Source organism: Balaenoptera physalus (genome assembly GCF_965194825.1).
Source record: "Balaenoptera physalus genome assembly, chromosome: 3".
Taxonomy (NCBI): Eukaryota; Metazoa; Chordata; class Mammalia; order Artiodactyla; family Balaenopteridae; genus Balaenoptera; species Balaenoptera physalus.
The window spans coordinates 159,400,979-159,421,359 of record NC_138890.1 but is presented as its reverse complement, the minus strand read 5'-3'; the positions used below and the strand labels follow the sequence as shown (position 1 = coordinate 159,421,359).

At 36.4% G+C, this 20,381-nt stretch overlaps 1 long non-coding RNA gene across 35 annotated transcripts in view; it reads left to right on the top strand.

Annotated features, from left to right (window-relative positions):
- The window catches only part of LOC309656873, a 1,296,162-nt gene that overhangs the window by 373,634 nt on the left and 902,147 nt on the right, over positions 1 to 20,381 (top strand). The window contains exon 11 of one of the 35 annotated variants that reach the window (XR_014261547.1): positions 11,695 to 11,803. The exons of 33 other annotated variants lie outside the window; for them this stretch is intronic. This is a non-coding gene — a long non-coding RNA (uncharacterized lncRNA). Of the gene's footprint in view, positions 1 to 11,691; positions 11,804 to 20,381 lie in introns of all 35 variants that reach the window. One more of the 35 variants, XR_014261548.1, reaches the window with a different exon arrangement.

Below are 20,381 nucleotides of genomic sequence, written 5' to 3'. Positions count from 1 at the left end.
GATTACGACTTTTGTCAAAAGCTTTTTCTGCATCTATTTTGATGATTATATATATATGGTTTTTATTCTTCAATTAGTTGATGTGGTGTATCACACTGATTGATTTGAAAATATTGAAAAATCTTTGCATCCCTGAGATAAATCTCAATTGATCATGGTGTATGATCCTTTTAATGTGCTGTTGGACTCTATTTGCTAGTATTTTGTTGAACAGCTCATGCAGTTCAATATCAAAAAAAACAAAAACAAAAAACCGAACAACCCAATCAAAAAATGGGCAGAATATCTAAATAGACATTTCTCCAAAGAAGACATACAGTTGGCCAAGAGGCACATGAAAAGATGCTCAGTATTACTAACTATTAGAGAAATGCAAATCAAAACTATAATGAGGTATCACCTCACACAAGTCAGAATGGCCATCATCAAAAAATCTAGAAGAAGTAAATGCTGGAGAGGGTGTGGTGAAAAGGGAACCCTCCTACACTGTTACTGGAAATGTAAACTGGTACTGCCACTATGGAGAGGCACTATGGACAGTATGGGGAGGTTCCTTAAAAAACTAAAAATAGAGCTACCATATGACCCAGCAATCCCACTATTGGGCATATATCAGGAGAAAACTCTAATTCGAGAAGATACATGCTCCCCAATGTTCACTGCAGCACTATTTACAATAGCCAGGACATGGAAGCAACTGAAATATCCATCAACAGAGGAATGGATAAAGAAGTTGTGGTACAGATATACAATGGAATATTACTCAGCCATAAAAAAAGAATGAAATAATGCCATTTGCAGCAACATGGGTGCACCCAGAGATTGTCATACCGAGTGAAGTAAGTCAGACAGAGAAAGAAAAATATCATATGAAGAATCCTAAAAAAGGGTACAAATGAACTTATCTACAAAACAGAAATAGAGTTACAGATGTAGAAAACAAACTTATGGTTACCAGGGTGTAAGGGGGGGGAGGGAAAAATTGGAAGATTGAGATTGACATATACACACTACTATATATAAAATAGATAACTAATAATGACCTATTGTATAGCACAGGGAATTCTATTCAATACTCTGTAATGATCTACATGGGAATAGAATCTAAAAAAGAGTGGATATATGTATATGTATAACAGATTCACTTTGCTGTACACCTTGAAACTAACACAACATTGTATATCAGCTATACTCCATTAAAATTTTTTTTAAAAAATAAAAATGAAAAGAAAGGGAGAAAGAGATATAAAGATGGGGAGAGGGGAGAGGGAGGAATATAATAAGGTTAGGTGGTTTGACAAAAATGCAGACCCTCGATGGCATAAAATCTGAATGGTTTTATTGTTTTTAGAACCTCGATTCCCTTTGCATCTTGTTTTCTTGTGTACACTGACAGATCTCTTACTTTCTCATGGATTTGTGTATTCATTGACAGGGATGTATGTCAATACAGATTTGTATTTATTTATTTACATATTTATTTATATTTATTGATATTTCTCATTCCTAATTCTTGCTCTTGGTGGTGGGTGGTGGAGTGTTTGTGTGGTGTGTATGTTTGTTTGTGTTTGTGTTTGAGTTTGGATTTTTTTTCTGGTATTATAAAGGGAGGTATTCATTTCACTGAGTTTTTGACATGTAGATATGAGATAAACTTCTCCTAAGTTTAATCAAATAGCATCTGGTACCGGTGGCTATTTAGGAAAGTTCGCCTGCTCCATAGGAAAAGAGACATTCATTTTAAAAAGTGAGTCATGGAGCTATTCCTAGTCCTTTTATTTGCTTTTAGAATCCAAACCACCGTTGAGACATGTCACAGGAAAAGAATTATCATTGCCTATAATTAGACATTGAATATACTGACTCATGAGAAGTTTTTGGGCGTCCAAGGCATCAATAAGTCAATTATGTTTCTAATCTTTATAACTCTACTGAAACAGTGCTGCTGAGAGTCATTACTCTTGACTAATAGCAAAGCATAATTATTAGAAGAAAAAGCATGTATTTCTATTTGATTTCTAACTGCATGCACGTATGCCAATTGCCATAGAGTCTATTCAGCTGGACATCTGGGACATGGGGCTGCATTTTTACAGCTGCTCCAGACAGAAAATCTTCTCCATGTCAATATATTCAGTACAGCCAAGCTACAAAGATGACCGTTTTCATTTGGCAGACCTCTGAACTTTCCTTCCTTCCTTGTGCCTTAATGAAATGATAGATCTTAGTGGAATCTATACCACCAGCAGTTTCAGTTCCCATAAATAAGCCTTTCAGTATGAAATTGATTTTATTTTGATTTCAAGCTTCACCTTTTCTACATCCAGAAATTTGCCAAAATAAACTTTGAAAAATTGACTCTCTACCGTATTTTCTCCGTCCCCCAAACTGATGACATTTAGTTTATACTGCATCCTCCTATTCTCATTTGTATTGAAATGCTCTACTACTTACTTTGTAATAGCAAATGAGGCTTGCAGAAAACTCCATCCAGAGAGTCATGTTCTTCTATAAATGTGATAATTGCCCCCATTTGACTACTGATTCATTTGGCCTTCATATGGGTAATTAAGAACCACAGAGCTGTGGTAATCATCTGACCACATGGTATTCTGAACATTTGCAACATCCTATTTAAAACATACCAATTAAATACATACTGCAAAAGATTTTTTTAAGTCAAAATGTGATCATTATTTTTTTAAAAATTTACACTTGAAGGTTGAAACTAGCTACCATACTGTTCCTTAGTCTGATATTATAATCAGTCATAATGTATTGTTTTGCTAATTAATTAATAGCTGTGTTTCATTTTACTATAATGTGTGTGAGAATTTTTGCTGGTTCCTTATGTAAAAAATAGAGGATTTCAGTTGTAGATCTTTATTTTAATACACTACAAAGAAGTTTTTATTTTATATTAGATGCTTGTTTTATATGGCTGAAAGAAAAGGAAAAAGACTTTGTTCATAATATATAGAATGAACAAAGAGTTCAGTTGTTGTAGGTAATGTTACTTTTCTCAGCGATTCTGTTTGATTAGTTGGTTAAATTGATTTTTGATTATGTTTCAGTTTTCATTTATGTTAGAAAAATTCAACATAACCTAAAGTCGAATTATATTAATGATATGCATTTGCATGAAAATATTTGCAGACTTCAGCATTTCACTTCATCCATAAATTAATAATATGACACTTATTCCAAAAACTTAAATCTCCATTGTAAGAAGGCAAATGAATGGGGGTTGGGAAGGAAAAGATTACTTGACAAGCATTATTTAATCTCTTAACTTTTTTGCCAAAGTATCTCTGACTTTTTTCCCCTTTTCAACAATGAGCCCAGGAATGATGGCTTCCTCCAACAGTTCCAGGGGATAAATTCTGATGGTTTTCAGAGTTTAATTCCACTCTGCTTTATTTGTTATTAGCTTAGGGTTGGGAGGATGACCAAATAAGACATCAGAAGACATCTGACATGAGACTTCTGGGAAAGATTATACTAACATATTTAAGTAAAAGTGGAGAAACCTAAAATACCACTTACTTGCTTTGGGGTAATGGATGCTGTCAAAAGAAGACTTGGAACAGGGGCAGCTCTATTGGAACCATGTTAACTTAAGAGAGTCAACCCAAGAGAATCAAAGGAATGTAGATTTTGCTATTTTTAAGCTATGGACTTAAATACTCTGTAACCACCTTCCTCCAGAACTTTTATTCAGTGGGATGATCAACAACTTAATGATTAACACATTTTCTATTTTTTGTAGACAAAAGTGATAAAAAGTCAGAGATATCACAGAAATATTGGACATAGTCTGGTTTATAGAGAATTTTCTCTGATTATGCCCCTAGGCTCTCTCTGCCCCTGAGAGAGGGCAGTGACTTATCAAATTGATACATTTTGGGAAAAAGTAACTACAGATATCAATTGAGCTTTATCTTTTTCCTCTTTGGAAGAAGGTGCCATCCTGCCATTGGGTGGGTGAGTCTGTCTAATCCTAGGGTTCGGGGTCAGGAAGTGATTTTAGGCTTGCATTCTCTAATTAGGCACTGTTTATTTACTGTTAGATATTTTGATCTTCATCTAAACCTCCTTCTTTTGTCTGTCAATTAGTTCAAAACCTGGGTGGAGAAACAATGTTTTTATTGGTACCTTGTTAGTAGCAACAATAGACTGAGTTAATGATTAAAACACAAATGAATTTTTCAGTTGATTTTTTGCAATCTACTTTGAACATACAGATGGATTACTTAAATGATGGCATTTTGAAGGCAAGAAACAATTTCTCCCTAATAGCCAATCTCCCACCCAAGTTCAGGTGTAAAAAGAGATTTTTTTCATTAATCAGGCTTGATTCTTCAGATTCATTTTTTTCTGTTCCCTCTCCATTGTCCTCTCCATAGGTCACAAAGCCTTGTCTCTTTTATCTGTAGAATGTTCTTTGAGGATTTCTTTCTCCTTTGCCACTTAAACTACTTTTCTCCGGCTTTATCATGTAAACCACTGTAACAAACTTCTAAGTCCATAAAAATTAATACATAAGAAATCTTGGATTTAAATTCATAAGAAGTGACTACTAATTTTTATTGTACCAATAACTAGCTGTATGACTTTGATGTCAAAGCCCATGATTTCTCTGCCTCAGATACCATTTCTAATCCTACCAATTCTACCAATTCAGTTCTTTTTTTTTTTTTTTGGTTGCGCCATGCGGCATGCAGGATCTTAGTTCCCTGACCAGGGATCAAACCCATGCCCCCTGCATTGGGAGCACGGAGTCTTAATCACTGGACCACCAAGGAAGTCCCTACCAATTTAGTTCTTAGATATGAATTCTATCCTGCAATTTTCCTCCAAGAGCACCTGCACTGAATACTGTTAGTACTTTGATATAACCTGCTACACTTAAATGGAATTTTATTTTAATAAAATTTGACTCTTAATGATATGGATCACATATTATTTGACCTTGTATTCGCAGTATGTACTGCAGTGTTCAACAAATAGTTTCTGAATTAATACATAAAATTTTAATCTTTACTATTCTCATATATCTATTAATAAAAAAGAATATCAATATCTTGTCTACTTACTATTGCCATGACATTCAAAATTATATAATTCAAGGGTGAAATAGACAACAAAGACAAAATCAGGCATCATAATTGGGGGCATCATTTCTAATATGAGAAAGAAAGGGATTATATATAGATCTTGTTTGACTTACAATGGGGTTACATCCTGATAAACCCATCGTAAGTTGAAAATATTGGTAAGTCAAAATGCATTTAATACACCTAACCTACCAAACATAGCTTATCCTAGACAAACTCACACTCAGAACACATACATTAGCCTACAGTTAGGCAAAATCTTCTGACACAAAGCCTACTTTATATATAATAAAGTGCCGAACATCCCATGTAATTTATTGAATGCTTAAACTGGATAGTGAAAAACAGAATGGGTGTATGGGTACAGAATGGCTGTAAATGTATCAAGTGTATTAGTTGTTTGCCCTCGGGATGGTGAGGCCGACTGGGAGGTGTGGCTTACTACCATTGCCCAGCATCGTGAAAGGGCCTTGTTTACCACATATCAGTAGCCCAGGAAAAGATCAAAATTCGAAATTTGAAGTACAGTTTCTACTGAATGTGTGTTGCTTTCACACCATTGTAAAGTTGAAAAATCTTAAGTCGGGGCTTCCCTGGTGGCGCAGTGGTTGAGAATCTGCCTGCTAATGCAGGGGACACGGGTTCGAGCCCTGGTCTGGGACGATCCCACATGCCACGGAGCAACTGGGCCCGTGAGGCACAACTGCTGAGCCTGCGCGTCTGGAGCCTGTGCCCCGCAACGGGAGGGGCCGCGATAGTGAGAGGCCCGCGCACCGCGATGAAGAGTGGCCCCCGCTTGCCGCAACTAGAGAAAGCCCTCGCACGAAACAAAGACCCAACACAGTTTAAAAAATAAATAAATAAATAAATAAATAAAGTAGTTATTAATTTAAAAAAAAAAAGTTGTAACTCTTGGGAAGAAACAGAGAAAGATCGCTTTAAAAAAAAAAAAATCTTAAGTCGAACCATCGTAAGTCAGGGACCGTCTACATATAAATGTAGACAGAAATAAATGCTCCACGGGTCATTTCTATGATCCTTTTTTTTTTTTCTGCAATAGAATGCCAAATGTTAAGTAGGATATGGAGCTGAAAAAAGGATCACGGAATAAGCCAAATAAGCTTGTCACAAATCTGTCATTAGCTCTGCAGATTGGTTGAAACAGAAACCTCATATTTATTTATTATTAATATATTTTGAGTTTTACTATACCTCAAAATGTTTTACAGAATTGCTTAGGGTAGGGATCACAGATCTCATTATTTTTTTGTTCCCATGGTGATTTTGATGTGCTCTGAGGTAAGACTCTGGCACCACTCTTCCCATCAATTGAATACTCACATTTTTATTTTAGTACATTTCAGGTAAAAAGGGAATGGCAAAGCTCCAAATTCCAATAAAGCTCAATTTTATTTAAAATATATCATCCTTTGGAACCATCAGTGGTAGTAGGTGGGAGAATTGTAATAAAAAAGTCAGAATCCTGATTAGCTCTTTTTCCTAGTCACTATTCCCATTTCTCTAATAGGACTGGTCTGAGGAGCCAATGAGATAATTTGACAATACTTTTTACATTCTGAACTGTTATTGCTACTTTATTAATATTTCAAAATAATGCTTCCAGTCTAATCTTATTTCATTTTTCAAGTCCTCACTCCTGCCAATTATAGTTTAGAGCTAAAGTGTATAAAATTTGGACCCAAGATTCAGGAAACCGTACCTTTTCCAGATCTAGGACCTGGGGAAAGTCACTTTACCTCTATGAATGTCAACTTTTTTGTCTATACAAGAAATATAAAACCAAACATAGGACTATCATTGTAAAAATGGCATAATATATTAACTCAATACCTGATAATAATAATAAGTACACATAATTAGTAGGTATTATTTTTTAAAGGCTGATAATGCTGGTTAATCCTCTCAGGCATGTTTTAAAATCCTCCTGCTCTGCTTTACCTATTTGTTTTGTGCCAGTCTCAACTTAGACATAACCAGTGTTACGGCCGGATTGGCCCTTGTGGTTCTTATTATGATTGCAAGATGCCCTTTGCAATAACCATCAGGAAACTCTGAAAGAAAAAAGTTTATGACTTACAAGTCCTGGAAATTACATGACACATTTGGACCACACAGTGAGGTCACAGGGAGAGACAGAGAGAGAGAGTAGGCTGTGGGGTTCTGCTTCTGTTGGAGGTGAGGGTGGTGGCCTACAGTTTCTTGGGCTCATTTTTCTTGGTGAACTTCAAACACAAGCATGGGTATTTAAAGAGGGAAGAGAAAAAACAAGTGTTCCAAGTAGTCAGTTATAAAAATCAACCAAGATCTCTAAAACAAAGGAGCTTGAAAGGGCTGGCCTGGCTCTTCATCTGCTAATGTGGCTGCAAGGTGTTTATTCAGATAACCCATCTTTGAAGTGGATGTCTCTGCAATCAAAACTTAGATCAGGCACTTGCATTACAAAAAAGAGCAAACCCAACTGTCAGAGCATACACTGTGCTATCCGAACTCATCTCCTAAAAATTCCCAGCAGTCATCTTAAATTTTAGCCTGTTAAATATCTTCATCAACCATACTGATGGGCACATTCATTTGGATCCTAATCTTTTTTATGCTAAGCTGTTTTCGTTTCACCACTACATAAAATTAACAACCAAGTGCTATACAACCTACCTGCTAAATATTTAATCCATTCATTCCTTCTTTATTTATTAAATATTTATTGAATAAGTATTATGTGTCAGCTTTTCTGTAATAAGCACTGGAAATAAAGCAGTTAATAAAACAGGTGTTGTAGGTATCTTCACTTTAAAGTAGAAGAAAAAAGTAATTGCACAAAATCACGGTTACAAAAAGAAGGGGGGTGAAGGAGTAGGGAATACAGGTATGTGCGTGAGTAGGTGGGAGGCTGCTAATCCTGATATGTGGGCAGGGATAAGCGTTCTGAGAACTGAATACAGAGAGAGTCAGCCACGTACAGTAAAGGAAATGGTGCTTCTGGTGAAGGGAAAAGAACATGCAAAGACAAAGTTACGGAATCAGTTTGTGACTGAAGGAGTAAATCAAATAGAAGAAGGGCAGCATGGCCAAGCAGAAAGTGGGGCTGCAGAAACAAGCAGGGGAAGCTCGATCCTGTTAAGGATGTTACATGTAAGGACTCACAATATCTTCTTTAATTAAATGGGAAGTCATTGATAAGTTGAAGTATTGCAGAGACCAGTTTGGAGGACGATGCGTTCATCCATACGATAGAGAGAGGTGGAGAGAAGTGCATACACTGTAGCTATATTGGTATTCCTGGCTGTCTGAACTCTGATGCTCTGAATATTCCCTGTAACAAATTTGAAACAATGGTAGTTCAAATTCACAATAGCTGTTGAGAAAGGACTAGACTGAATTTGAATTTGCAGGTGTGGACTGAATGTTTGTATTCCCCCCAAGTTTATATGTTGAAGTCCCAACCCTAACGTTGATTCAGGGGTCAGCGGGACTGCCACTCGGACCACAGGCCCAGGGGCCGATGCTGTTTCCCCTTCAGCTTCAAGTGATGGGGTCTCCTCTCCCATTTCAGTGTCCCAGGATGATCCTGCCAGTGTAGACAGGTGGCTCTCACACTTTTTAGTTTTTGGTAGTGTGGAATCTACATTCTTTTCAGATTTTTATATTCTAGACAGTAGCTGGAAGTTCATGAGGTTTTAATTGTGCTGTTTGCCTTCTTACTGAGTTATGAGTTGTGTGTCTGTTTTAATGTATTCTGGTTACAAATCCTTTGTAGGGCATGTAGATTTTAAATATTATCCAAATTTGGCATCTTGCTTTGTCATTTATCATTTTTCTAAATTGTGTCCTTCAAAAAGCAGAAGACGAAAAGACGACCCTCAGAATGGGAAAAAAATATTTGCAAATGCAGCAATGGGCAAAGGATTAATCTCCAAAATATACAACAGCTCATGCAGCTCAATATCAAAAAAACAAACAACCCAACCAAAAAATGGGCAGAAGATCTAACTAGACATTTCACCAAAGAAGACATACAGATGGCCAAGAGACACAGGAAAAGATGCTCAACATCACTAATTATTAGAGAAATGCAAATCAAAACTACAATGAGGTATCACCTCACACTGGTCAGAATGGCCATCATCAAAAAATCTACAAAAAATAAGTGCTGGAGAGGGTGTGGAGAAAAGGGAACCCTCTTGCACTGTTGGTGGGTTTGTAAATTGATACAGCCACTACGGAGAACAGTATGGAGGTTCCTTAAAAAACCCAAAATAGAACTACCATATGACCCAGCAATCCCACTACGGGACTTATATGCTGAGAAAACCATAATTCAAAAAGAGTCATGTACCAAAATGTTCATTGCAGCTCTATTTACAATAGCCAGGACATGGAAGCAACCTAAGTGTCCATCAACAGATGAATGGATAAAGAAGATGTGGCACATATGTACAATGGAATATTACTCAGCCATAAAAAGAAATGAAATTGAGTTATTTGTAGTGAGGTGGATGGACCTAGAGTCTGTCATACAGAGTGAAGTAAGTCAGAAAGAGAAAAACAAATACCGTATGCTAACACATATATATGGAATCTAAAAAAAAAAAAAAAAGGTCATGAAGAACCTAGGGGCAAGACAGGAATAAAAACACAGACCTACAAGAGAATGGACTTGAGGATACGGGGAAGGGGAAGCTGGGACAAAGTGAGAGAGTGGCATGGACATATATACACTACCAAACGTAAAATAGATAGCTAGTGGCAAGCAGCCGCATAGCACAGGGAGATCAGCTCGGTGCTTTGTGACCACCTAGAGGGGTGGGATAGGGAGGGTGGGAGGGAGGGAGATGCAAGAGGGAAGAGATATGGGAACATATGTATATGTATAACTGATTCACTTTGTTATAAAGCAGAAACTAACACACCATTGTACAGCAGTTATACTCCAATAAAGATGTTTAAAAAAAAAAAAGATGTGGTACATATATACAATGGAATATTACTCAGCCATAAAAAGAAATGAAATTGGGTCATTTGTAGAGATGTGGATGAACCTAGAGTCTGTCATACAGAGTGAAAAAAGTCAGAAAGAGAAAAACAAATATCATATATTAACACATGTATGTGGAATCTAGAAAAATGGTACAGATGAACCTATTTTCAGGGCAAGAATAGAAATGCAGATGTAGAGAATGGATGTGTGGACACAGGGTAGGGGAAGGGGAGGGTGGGATGAACTGGGAGATTAGTTTTGACATAAATACACTACCATGTGTAAAATAGACAGCTAGTGGAACCTGCTGTATAGCACAGGGAGCTCAGCTCCAAGCTCTGTGATGACCTAGATGGGTGGGATGGGGGGGAAGGAGGTCTAAGAGGGAGGGGATATATGTATACATATAGCTGATTAACTTCATTGTACAGCAGAAACTAACACAACATTGTAAAGCAACTATACTCCAATAAAAAATAAAATAAAATAACACAAAAAAAGCAGAAGTTTTAAATTTCATGGAAGTGAAGTTAAATTTATCCTTTTATAGTGTGTGTTTTTTATATCCTACCTAAGATAGCTTTGCTTACATCAAAGTAACAAAGATTACACCCTGTTACTTCTTCTGGAGTCTTTGTAACTTTACCTTTACCTTTAACTTTACCACTTCAATAATTTTATTTATTGTGCGAGGTAAGCATGATAATTTTATATGTAAATATATAAATATGAATATATATAAATATACATATATATATCAATATATCCAGTTGTTCTAGCACCATTTGTTGAAAGGACCTTCATTCCCCATTGAATTCCTTTGATACATCAATTTGCCATTGTATTTGTTTCCTGGGGCTACAGAAACAAATCAGGCAGCATCATGAGCAAAACCCTTGCAGAGAGCTGAAGGGGCAGGGCCACCAGGCTGAGCTGGGAGGGTAAGGCTGCCGCCCCAGTCGGATTGCCTGGAGGGCAGATCATCAGACAAAAGAGGACCATTCCCCAACCTTAAGATCCAGTGGAATTTGCCTTACTCATTTTTGGAGTTTTTGGGGACATGTCACCCTTTTTTTCTTTCTAAGTTCTTCCATTTGAAATGGGTATATCTATCCTATTCCCGTGCCCCCATTGTATTATAGAAGCATCTTACTTTTCTGGGTTCAGAGTTTCGCAGCTATACAGGAATTTAGACTCTGGATGAGTCAGACCTCGACCCTCTCCCATGTCTGATTTAGATGACATTTAGATGAGACTTCAGAGTTTAAACTTTAAAGTTGATGCTGAAATGAGATAGACTTTTGGGTCTGTTGGGATGGAATGAATGTATTTTATATCTGAGAAGAACACGAGTTTTGCTGAGCCAGGGGCAAAAAGTTATAGACAAAATGTTTGTGTCTCTCAAAGTTTATATGTTGAATCCTTAACCCCCAGGTGACTGTATTTGGAGCTGGGGCCTTTGTGGAGGTATTAAGGTTAATTGACGTTATCAGGGTGGATCCCTAATCTAAAGGCACTGGAGTCCTTAGAAGAAGAAGAAGAGAAACCAGGACTTGCTCTCTCTCCCCTTGTACACAGAAGAAATGTCATGTGAGGATACAGTGAGAAGGTGGCCATCTAGAAGCCAGGAAGAGGGCTCTCCCCAGAAACCGAGCATGCCAGCACCCTGATCTCAGCAGCCTTCAGAACTGTAAGAAATTTCTCTCGTTATGCCACCCAGTCTATGGTCATCAAAGCGTCGGACTGCCAACGTCTTCGGGGGTAGTATGGAGATGCCCTACACACAGAGTGCTGCTGTCCCACCCATCGAAATTAGTCTTGTGCTCGATTCTTCAAATACGTTGTTCATTAATAAAATGTAAAACAATCTTTTAGGCACTTTCAAAAGTCAGCGAAGAAAGCAAGACTAAAAGCCACAGAAAGGCTCACACATTAGGAGAAAGTTTGACAGGATAAAATACAGCTTAAACCTAAAAATCTAAGCATGGGAGTGGACTGATCCCAATCTATCATGAATGCAATGTTTCCCTGTGTACAAAAGAAAGGAAATGTGTTCAATATTTATCATAGAATAATCGTTATATGGATATTTTCAGGTGTTTTGCTGGCAAAATCAGTTGGGGTCTTGGGATAAGTTGGCCCTGCATCATTATTTCCCTTTTAAAAATGATTAAACAGAATATAAGCCCTCACAATCCAAAATTCAACTATTCAACTCTTTGTCAAGGATGCTTTTGACTCATATAATGTGGGAAGCCTATATTTTGGAAATACAGTATTAAAGACTTGCTGGTGGAATGCATGAGGAAGAGTTATCAATGAGAAGAATTAAGAAAGACTTAGAATATTCTCGTTTGTGTGATTAATTTTCTATTTGGATTAAACAAATAGATGGTGCTCTACGCTGAAACTCAGAGTTCTGTGGGAAAAAATAGTTTGGTGTGTGGTTAAGTATCACGTCATTGGGTGTCACATTTAATATACTTTTATCTTCTTCTCCATTGCTACTGCCATCATTTAGGAATTTAATATATCTCATAGCTATATACTACTACTTTAGTCACAGGCGCAGATGTTTTGGATACTAAGCCTCAATTCTCATGTCATATTTTTTGTGTCAGAAAGGTATTTGAATTCAGGTCTAAAACTTAATACCTATGTGAATGGAGACAGCCACTTAACCCCACTGAAATTTAGTTTCTTTCCATGAGATGGAATAATAATAGCCACTTTGCAGAGTTGTTAGAAGAGAATATATATAAAAGCACCAAGTCTAATACCTGATGAATATTTGCAGAATTGGTTTCCATGGGGAATAAATTTTTCAGTCACCCATATCCATCCTGACCTTACAAATCCTTCAAATTTTGCTTTCTTATTTAGATCACCCTGAAGATCTCTAATTTGTAACAATTTACTTTTGAAAGATTATATAGTATTTATTAACCAAATGATTCGATTTGGCATTTTGGCACATACTTCCCTAGATTTTTACTTGATTGGAATATAAAGTTGCACCCATGTATTAGGCTGGGGTTCAGTTAGAAGCCAGTATTTTCCTGTCACATATGCAGTTTGGAAATAACTTCTCTTAATGGAATATTTACAATCTCAAATGACCAGAAGAGATGCATCACTTTATTTTCCAATACATACACAGAAAAATAATAGCGACATCAATAAAATTGTTTCCAGCCCCCAAAGGAGAGCTGAGGTAGATACTGTGATTTCTTTAGAGGTCCAAACCTCCTTCACAAATTGTTAAGCATGGATAAAGCATGTGTGTCTGTGAATTAGGGACCTAGTCCTAAGGCAAATACCACAGAGACTACACAATAAAAAAAATAATAATAAATGTGGGGAACAAAAAAGGAGATGATATGACTGGGGAGAACTGGGGAGAGTCCTGGCATTTCCCACTTACTAATACTGTTTGGTTTGAAGCAAATTCGTAACCTCCATTCCTCTGAGCCTTCAAGTAGCATAAAGTTTAGGTGAAGAAATAAAAGTGGCACACACTGAAAATTAAACAAAAGGGTATTCCAAATGCAGAGCTTGGAGTATCTCACAGAAACTAAAGGCAAGCCATTCTTCATCAATAGCTTGTTACTGTTATCCATAAAAGAAAACAGAAAACAAGCAACAACAAAAAAAAACCTCCTGGTGTCTTAGTAACGTATATCACTAGTAGATCTGCATTTCCAGGAGCCTATTAATTGGAATACAAAACAAAAACTAGAGGAGAAGAAAAGATCTATAACTTATGACTTTGTCACATTTATTTTCCCATGATAATTATAGGAATTTTAGAAATGCAAAACAATATGAATATTTCCTCTAGCAGAAGACAACCACTGTTAACATTTTTGTGTTTCTATCTGGGCTTTTTTTTAAAGCATATAATTTATATTTAATGGAACCCTAAAACAATATATGTTTGCTTTTCCATTTTTTTTCAGATTTCTTATGCAATTTTAATAATATTACTTTCCATGTGTTTCTATCCTTTTATAAGCATTATATAAGAAGTTCATAACAAAATATAAATCCCAGTCTCCAATAAAATTATAAACATCTCTAGCAATTTCAGAATATTTTTTGAAATACTGTTGACCCATTAACAACACAGGATTGAAGTGCATGGGCCAACTTAGATGCAAATTTTTTTCAATAAATACATATATGTACTGTAAATGTATTTTCTCTTCCCTATTTAGAGACATATGGATGGTAGACTTTATCCTGATTTGTACTTTATTTATTTATTCTTTAACATCTTTATTGGAGTATAATTGCTTTACAATGGTGTGTTAATTTCTGATTTATAACAGTGAATCAGCTATACATATATATATATCCCCATATCTCCTCCTGCTTGTGTCTCCCTCCCACTCTCCCTATCCCACCCTTCTAAGTGGTCACAAAGCACTGAGCTGATCACCCTGTGTGATGCAGCTGCCTCCCACCAGCTATCTATTTTACATTTGGTAGTGTATATATGTCCATGCCACTCTCTCACTTCGTCCCAGCTTACCCTTCCCCCTCCAAGTGTCCTCAAGTCCATTCTCTACGTCTGCATTTTTATGCCTGTTCTGCCCCTAGGGTCTTCAGAACCTTTTTTTTTTTTAGATTCCATATAAATGTGTTAGCATACGGTATTTGTTTTTCTCTTTCTGACTTACTTCACTCTGTATGACAGACTCTAGGTTCATCCACCTCACTACAAATAACTCAATTTCGTTTCTTTTTATGGCTGAGTAATATTCCATTGTGTATATGTGCCATATCTTCTTTATCCATTCATCTGTCAGAGGACACTTAGGTTACTTCCATGTCCTGGCTATTGTAAATAGAGCTACGATGAACATTGTGGTACATGACACTTTTTGAATTATGGTTTTCTCAGGGTATATGGCCCACAGAGGAATTGCTGTGTCATATGGTAGTTCTATTTTTAGTTTTTTAAAGAACTTCCTTACTGTTCTCTGTAGTGGCTGTATCAATTTACATTCCCATCAACAGTGCAAGAGGGTTCCCTTTTCTCTACACCTTCTGTAACATTTATTGTTTGTACATTTTTTGATGATGGCCATTCTGACTGGTGTGGGGTGATACCTCATTGTAGTTTTGATTTGCATTTCTCTAATAATTAGTGAAGTTGAGCATTCTTTCATGTGTTTGTTGGCAATCTATATCTTCTTTGGAGAAATATCTGTTTAGGTCTTCTGCCCTTTTTTGGATTGGGTTGTTTGTTATTTGGATATTGAGCTGCATGAGCTGTTGTATGTTTTGGAGATTAAACCTTTAGTCAGTTGCTTCATTGGCAAATACTTTCTCCCATTCTGAGGGTTTTCTTTTCATCTTGTTTATGGTTTCCTTTGCTGTGCAAAAGCTTTTAAGTATCATTAGGTCCAATTTGTTGTTTTGTGTTTTTGTTTTTTTCCATTTCTCTAGGAGGTGGGTCAAAAAGGATCTTGCTGTGATTTATGTCATAGTGTGTTCTGCATATGTTTCCCTCTTAGAGTTTAATCGTGTCAGGCCTTACATTTAGGTCTTTAATCCATTCTGAGTGTCTTTTTGTGTGTGGTATTAGGGAGTGTTCTAATTTCATTCTTTTACATGTAGCTGTCCAGTTTTCCCAGCACCACTTACTGAAGAGGCTGTCTTTTCTCAATTTTATATTCTTGCCCCCTTTATCAAAAATAAGGTGACCACATGTGCATGGGTTTATCTCTGGGTTTTCTATCCTGTTCCATTGATCTATATTTCTGTTTTTGTGCCAGTACCATACTGTCTTGTTTACTGTAGCTTTGTAGTATAGTCTGAAATCAGGGAGCCTGATTCCTCCAGCTCCGTTTTTATTTCTCAAGGTTGCTTTGGCTATTAGGGGTCTTTTGTTTTTCCATACAAATTTTGAAATTTTTTGTTCTAGTTCTGTGAAAAATGCCATCGGTAATTTGATAGAGATTGCATTGAATCTGTAGATTGCTTTGGGTAGTATAGTCATTGTCACAATGTTGATTCTTCCAATCCAAGAACATGGTATATCTCTCCATCTGTCTGTATCATCTTTAACTTCTTTCCTCAGTGTCTTATACTTTTCTGCATACAGGTCTTTTGTCTCCTTAGGTAGGTTTATTCCTAGGTATTTTATTCTTTTTGTTGCAAAGGTAAATGGGAGTGCTTCCTTAATTTCTCTTTCACATTTTTCATCATTAGTGTGTAGGAATGCAAGAGATTTCTGTGCATTAATATTGTATCCTGCTACTTTACCAAATTCATTGATTAGGTTTAGTAGTTTTCTGGTAACATCTTTAGGATTCTCTATGTATAGTATCATGTCATCTGCAAACAGTGACAGCTTTACTTCTTCTTTTCCAATTTGGATTCCTTTTATTTCTTTTTCTTCTCTGATTGCTGTGGCTAAAACTTCCAAAACTATGTTGAATAGAGTGGGCAACCTTGTCTTGTTCCTGATCTTAGAGGAAATGATTTCAATTTTTCACCATTGAGAATGATGTTGGTTGTGGGTTTGTCATATATGGCCTTTATTATGTTGAGCTAAGTTCCCTCTATGCCTACTTTCTGGAGGGTTTTTATCATAAATGGGTGTTGAATTTTGTCAAAAGATTTTTCTGCATCTATTGAAATGATCATAGGCTTTTTCTCCTTCAATTTGTTAATATGGTTTATCACATTGATTGATTTGCGTATATTGAAGAATCCTTGCATTCCTGAGATAAACCCCACTTGATCATGGTGTATGATCCTTTTAATGTGCTGTTGGATTCTGTTTGCTAGTATTTTGTTGAGGACTTTTGCATCTATGTTCATCAGTGATATTGGCCTGTAGTTTTCTTTCTTTGTGATACCTTTGTCTGGTTTTGGTATCAGGGTGATGGTGGCCTTGTATTATGAGTTTGAGAGTGTTCCTCTCTCTGCTATGTTTTGGAAGAGTTTGAGAAGGATAGGTGTTAAGTCTTCTCTAAATGTTTGATAGAATTCGTCTGTGAAGCCATCTGGTCCTGGGCTTTTGTTTGTTTGAAGATTTTAAATCACAGTCTCAATTTCAGTGCTTGTGATTTGTCTGTTTATATTTTCTATTTCTTCCTGCTTCAGTCTTGGCAGGTTGTGCTTTTCTAAGAATGTGTCCACTTCTTCCAGGTTGTCCATTTTATTTGCATAGAGTTGCTTGTAGTAATCTCTCATGATCCTTTGTATTTCTGCAGTGTCAGTTGTTACTTCTCCTTTTTTGTTTCTAATTCTATTGATTTGAGTCTTCCCTGTTTTTTTCTTGATGAGTCTGGCTAATGGTTTATCAATTTGTTTAGCTTCTCAAAGAACAAGCTTTGAGTTTTATTAATCTTTGCTATTGTTTCCTTCATTTCTTCTTCATTTATTTCTGATCTGATCGTTATGATGTCTTTCCTTCTACTAACTTTGGGGTTTTTTCGTTCTTCTTTCTCTAATTGCTTTAGGTGTAAGGTTAGGTTGTTTACTTGAGATGTTTCTTGTTTCTTAAGGTAGGATTGTATTGCTATAAACTTCCCTCTTAGAAATGCTTTTGCTGCATCCCATAGGTTTTGGGTCATCGTGTTTTCGTTGTCATTTGTTTCTAGGTATTTTTTGATTTCCTCTTTGATTTCTTCAGTGATCTCTTGGTTATTTAGTAGTGTATTGTTTAGCCTCCATGTGTTTGTATTTTTTACAGATTTTTCGTGTAAATGATATCTAGTCTCATAGCATTGTGGTGAGAAAAGATACTTGATACAGTTTCAATTTTCGTTAATTTACCAAGGCTTGATTTGTGACCCAGGATATGATCTATCCTGGAGAATCTTCCATGAGCACTTGAGAAAAAAGTGTATTTGGTGTTTCTGGATGGAACGTCCTATAAATATCAATTAAGTCCATCTTCGCTAATGTGTCATTTACAGCTTGTGTTTCCTTATTTATTTTCATTTTCGATGATCTGTTCATTGGTGAAAGTGGGGTATTAAAGTCCCCTAATATGATTGTGTTATTGACGATTTCCCCTTTTATGGCTGTTAACGTTTGTCTTATGTATTGAGGTGCTCCTATGTTGGGTGCATAAATATTTACAATTGTTATATCTTCTTCTTGGATTGATCCCTTGATCTTTATGTAATGACCTTCTTGGTCTCATGTAATAGTCTTTATTTTAAAGTCTATTTTGTCTGATATGAGAATTGCTACTCCAGCTTTCTTTGATTTCCATTTGCATGGAATATCTTTTTCCATCCCCTTACTTTCAGTCTGTATGTGTCACTAGGTCTGAAGTGGGTCTCTTGTAGACAGCATATGTATGGTTCCTGTTTTTCTATCCATTCAGCCAGTCTATGTCTTTTGTTGGAGTATTTAATCCATTTACATTTAAGGTAGTTATCGATATGTTTGTTCCTATTACCTTTTTCTTAATTGTTTGGGGTTTGTTATTATAGGTCTTTTCCTTGTCTTGTGTTTCCTGCCTAGAGAAGTTCCCTTAGCATTTGTTGTAAAGGTGGTTTGGTGGTGCTAAATTCTCGTAGCTTGTGGTTGTCTGTAAAGGTTTTAATTTCCCGTCAAATCTGAATGTGATCCTTGCTGGGTAGAGTAATCTTGGTTGTAGGTTTTTCCCTTTCATCACTTTAAATATGTCCTTCCACCCCCTTCTGGCTTGCAGAGTTTCTGCTGAAAGATCAGCTGTTAACCTTATGGGGATTCCTTTGTATGTTATTTGTTGCTTTTCCCTTGTTGCTTTTAATATTTTTTCTTTGTATTTAATTTTTGATAGTTTGATTAATATGTGTCTTCATGAGTTTCTCCTTGGATTTTTCCTGTATGGGACTGTCTGCGCTTCCTGAACTTGATTGACTATTTTCTTTCCCATATTAGGGAAGTTTTCATCTATAATCTTTTCAAATATTTTCTCAGTCCCTTTCTTTATTTCTTCTTATTCTGGGACCCCTATAATTTGAATGTTGGTGCATTTAATGTTTTCCCAGAGGTCTCTGATATTGTCCTCAATTCTTTTCATTCTTTCTTCTTTATTCTGCTCTGTGGTAGTTATTTCCACTATGTTATCTTCCAGGTCACTTATCCATTCTTCTGCCTCTGTTATTCTGCTATTGATTCCTTATAGAGAATTTTTAATTTCATTTATTGTGTTGTTCATCATTGGTTGTTTGCTCTTTAGTTCTTCTAGGTCTATGTTAAACGTTTCTTGTATTTTCTCCATTCTATTCCCAAGATTTTGGATCCTCTTTACTATCATTACTCTGAATTCTCTTTCAGGTAGACTGCCTATTTCCTCTTCATTTGTTTGGTCTGGTGGGTTTTTAGCTTGCTCCTTCATCTGCTGTATGCTTCTTTGTCTTCTCATTTTCTTAACTTACTGTCTTTGGGGTCACCTTTTCTCAGCTGCAGGTTCATAGTTCCCATTGTTTTTCGTGTCTGCCCCTAGTGGGTGAGATTGGTTCAGTGGGTTGTGTAGGCCTCCTGGTGGAGGGGACTGGTGCCTGTTTTCTGGTGGATGAGGCTGGATCTTGTCTTTCTGGTGGGCAGGACCGCGTCTGGTGGTGTGTTTTGGGGTTTCTGTGACCTTATTATGATTTTAGGCAGTCTTTCTGCTAATGGGTGGGTTTGTGTTTTGTTCTTGCTATTTGTTTGGCATAGGGTTTCCGCACTGTAGCTTGCTGGTCGTTTAGTGGAGCTCGGTCTTAGCGTTGAGATAGAGATCTCTGGGAGAGCTTTTGCCATTTGATATTACATGGAGCTGGGAGGTTTCTGGTGGACCAATGTCCTGAACTCGGCTCTCCCACCTCAGAGGCTCAGGCCTGACACGCGGCTGGAGCACCGAGACCCTGTTAGCCACATGGCTCCGAAGAAAAGGGTGAAAAAAAAGAATGAAAAAAGAAAAAAATAAAGTAAAATAAAGTTAGTCAAAGAAAAAAGAAAAAAAATTAAATAAAAAGAATTAAAAAGTAATAAAAAAGAAAGAAAGAAAGAAAGAAAGAAGAGAGCAACCAAACCAAAAAACAAATCCACCAATGATAACAAGTGCTAAAAACTATAGTATAAGAAAAATAACAAACAGAAAAAAATGGACAGACAGAAGCCTAGGACAAATGGTAAAAGCAAAGCTTTACAGACAAAATCACACAAAGAGGCATACACATACACACTCACAAAAAGAGAAAAAGGAAAAAAAATATATCTATATATTAAAAAAGAAAGGAAGAGAACAACCAAATCAATAAACAAATCTA